This window comes from Nyctibius grandis, chromosome 6 (genome assembly GCF_013368605.1).
Source record: "Nyctibius grandis isolate bNycGra1 chromosome 6, bNycGra1.pri, whole genome shotgun sequence".
Lineage (NCBI taxonomy): Eukaryota > Metazoa > Chordata > Aves > Nyctibiiformes > Nyctibiidae > Nyctibius > Nyctibius grandis.
The window spans coordinates 59,712,685-59,716,650 of NC_090663.1; positions in this window are offsets into that span (position 1 = coordinate 59,712,685).

A 3,966-nucleotide genomic window follows, 5' to 3' on the forward strand; every position below is an offset into this window, starting at 1 on the left:
TAATCAGTAGGAGGCAGTCAAGATAAGAAAAAACAGTATTGGACTGGAATTAAACCAGGTGAAATAACTGAAAGGCTTTGCTCATCTGCGTAAGACTTGCAGATACAAAAGCCTTGTTTGTGGTTCAGAGAAACAAAATAGGAATTAAAAGTTCAGAGAAAATGTTTTCCAAATTCTTTGATCTGGAGTTTGATCTAAAGAAGCAGTTCTCCAAGAGTTTTCCTAAGCAGCTTTGGTAAGAAAACAAGCATTTTTCTTACAAATCAGTTCTACTCTATATTCTTTCCTTGCACATGTCCTGTATAAAGAATTACTTCTTGGAGCACCTTCATTAGCACAGCGCTCCTGATGTGTTTTTAAGTATATTCTCTAAACATCCAAAAAAGCCCCTTCCCAAAATATGCCAACCCATCAGCCTCCTTAATTTCTAGAAGAAGGGGAAAGAGCAGGTGGAATATTGAGCACCATGGAGCCTGCCATGTCACTATTATAAATACTATTACTCATCTGCGTCAATGATTCTCCCAAAGTTTTTTGTCACATACAAACAAAGACTGCAAATGACAGTCACAAGACAGAACAGGTTTTTGAGTGTGGTACAGACATCCAGGTCCCTCTTTGGATACTGTAGTTGCCTACACTCTGCTTTTTTGATTTAGTTTTCTATCTTGAAGAATGTAACAATTGTTACTTGAAGTTGTTTGTTCTTAGAGTTAGGAACTGTTATCTCTCTAAAGGAAATCAAATTTGGGTCCTATGAATCTTTCATAGTGCTTTCACCCAGAGCAGCAGTTAATAGCTACATTACGGAGAATTACATTATCTCCTAAATTCACATGCTATCCATAAATTCAAACTACATCTTCCCCGCAGTTCACTTCCTATGCCATTCAATATCTCCTATTTTTACCCCAAACCTTAAATGCTGTAGCACTTAGCTTTAAAATGGAAGAAGATGTAGAAATTGTGGAGGATTTTTTTACATTAGAATAAAGCATTATGATCATAATAGGGACTACAAAACATGTAAATACATTATCTTCTTCAAAAGTACTGTAATAAGTGGGAAAAAAAAAGAAAGAGATAATATATCAGCTACAAAAGAAATGTAGTAGGGATTAAGCCCTAAAAATACAACGTAACCTTATCTTTGACAGGTGTATTATATCTACTGCTAGCAGACTTACTGTTTTCTGTCTAGTTTTCATTTTAACAACCTTTGTCAGCTTGTCACACTTGTACATTTTGAATTGAACTGCAAGATAGGGAGAGGAGTTTCTTCTCAAATCTTAGAGAGATAACTTGTGCATCAAGTATTTTAAGAACCGATAAGGCAGCTACAGCATTCCTGGAAACTTTGGGATATCATAGTAAAATAAAAGTCAAGAGCTACAATATGCATTTGGTGCATATGCATACATGAAATGGTTTGCTGGCACCTACCAATCTATACAGAGTAACTGCCCGCAGAAGGATAATCCAAGTTAGTGCCCTTTTCCATATGTATTTCTGATTTCTGAAATAAAACATGCATTTCTAGAGACAATTTTTCTCTATCTTCTTTTTCTTTAGTCAAACTTCCATTAAGGAATTCTGAACAATTGTGGTCCTTTTGGAAATGGCCTCACAGTATCTGTGCCTTCTTGCACTTATCAGATAGGCTGGAAGCTCAAACATCTGAAGCTGTTGCAACACACCCAAGGAATCAGCTACTTCTGACTAGCTCCCATAACTGTAGAAAGGAAAGAGTGACTCTGTGTCTTTTGTTGTATATTGTTATTCTTACAATCAGATTTCTATCTAAGCAGTTTTCACTTGATGTAAAAAAAAAAATCCCACAAAGAGTTTAAGTTTCAAGGGATCTGAAAGATTTCTTGAATTCTACTGCTTAGCATTATTGTCTAGAGTGAAAGGAAATGCGTGATCAATCCATGTTCTAAATTTAGCAACAAGTTACATGTTCAGAGAAGTTAAAACTTGGCTCAACGCTGTTTGCTTCTGTAAATGGCTTCATTAGAATTGCATGGAATGGAAGAAAGTCATCTAAGACTGTTTTGTCCCTGGATCTTAGCCTTCAAATTTATACAGATGAGCTGCTACAGTACAAGACAAAACAACATGCAAATACGTAAATCTGTTCACCTATGTACAGGTGAAACCAGTTGTTTCTTAAAAAAAGAATTACAGATTGCGATACAGAAATTAGCACACACAATTGATTCTCTATGTGTATCAAATAGATGTTTCCAACTGCTATCATTAGCATAACTGAATGTAATTTTTGCATGTTCTAGGAATGGTCAAATTATATTAAAAAGTCAATAAACATTCACAGTTACTATAATACATTCTTGTCATATGCGAGAGTAGCATTTACAAACAGCTTATATCCAAGGAATCAACAAAATAAAGAACTAAAGGAAAGAACATGGAGTGAGTGGACTCTTCTCCACAGAAACTTAAGAGGGCATAAAGTGACTAACAAATGCTTTTTCCATACAGCAAATATCCTAGACTACTATAATTACAGTTTAACATTTATAACATATTTTAAAATAAGTATCACTTACAATTCCTGTGCAGTTTGCCTTAAAGTTTTTATCAACCAGACACCTAGAGAAGTTATTTTTTCTAATGTAATTACAAATGAGATTCAAATAAAATATTAAAATAAATCCTTTACCTGATAGAAAATATATTTTAGTAGTGAATTAAAAAGAAAAGATTTGTCCCTTCCTACTGCCACGAAATACATCAAGAAACAGTATCTTCTCTGAAGTTGTAAAACTTGCCTAAAAATCAATGAAAAAAGTAACTTACTATAGAATAACAACACCTCCTTCAAATCTTAGTGGTGACTGAAATGGAATATATTTTTTAATTAATTTCCTTGCATACATCTTACAACACCAGAGTAGCTGAATTGTTTATTTCAGAAGAGCTCATACATATAAGCATGATTTTAGAAAGTTCACATGCAACAGATTGTGACAAGAGTTTGTATATTTTAGTATCACTTACTTTCACCCAACAAGAAAATTATTCATATTACAAAAAGGCTTACTGGAATGTTGATTTTAGCAAGTTTTTTTCTGAATTCCACTTTGTAAAGCTAACAATAAATCTTTAAAAATTTTAACCCAAAATAGTGATTTTTAAAAGGGATCTTTGTGGAACTTAAATATAAAACATAATTATTTTCATAAAATACAAAATGCTTGAACATTTTTAAAATACTCCATGTTTTCTAAAATATTATAGAGTTGATAAATTGTCATAAATTTAACACAGGTTCGCTCTTATTAAAAAAAGTAGTTCTCAAAATAAATCAACAATTCCCTAGTGCACTTATAAAGAGAAAAGATCAAAAGCAGTAACTGGTGTCTTTCCTTCCAGTGTTAATTAGTAATTAAAAATCTTAGCTTCATTATTACCTACTCTGAAATAGTTTGATTTTTTTTTTTTTTTTGGTACGGGAAGGGGATGTTACACAGACAAATCCTGCAACAAAAGTCATGAAAATCAACCAGTTTTGAAACTGCTTGCCTTCATCACAGTTAAAAAAGGATATGAGACTCCATTATTTTCTTTTAAATAAGCATCTTCCTTGAAGACCTCAGCTTTCATTTGGTCTTGAGTGCATGTAGTTGCATGTATTGCATAATTCTACTGGCCAAGTAACATCCTTTCTCTATGACAGTTCAGATATGTCTGATAATTTTAAGTAGAAATAAAAACTATAATCGGCTCTTTGACACAGTACAGAAGCTTACAGCTCCTACTATTTGGATTGACTGCAAGTCCTACAGAAGAATTTCCTGTATTTGGAGCAAGGGGAACAGGATGGGACTTGTCACCATTTCAAAACCAAGCAGATTAAATGAATGTCCATTTATGGACTTCAAGTGTCTTCCATTTGTAATTTACTTGACATCTTCAGTACTGATTCCATTTTCACTTGCATTA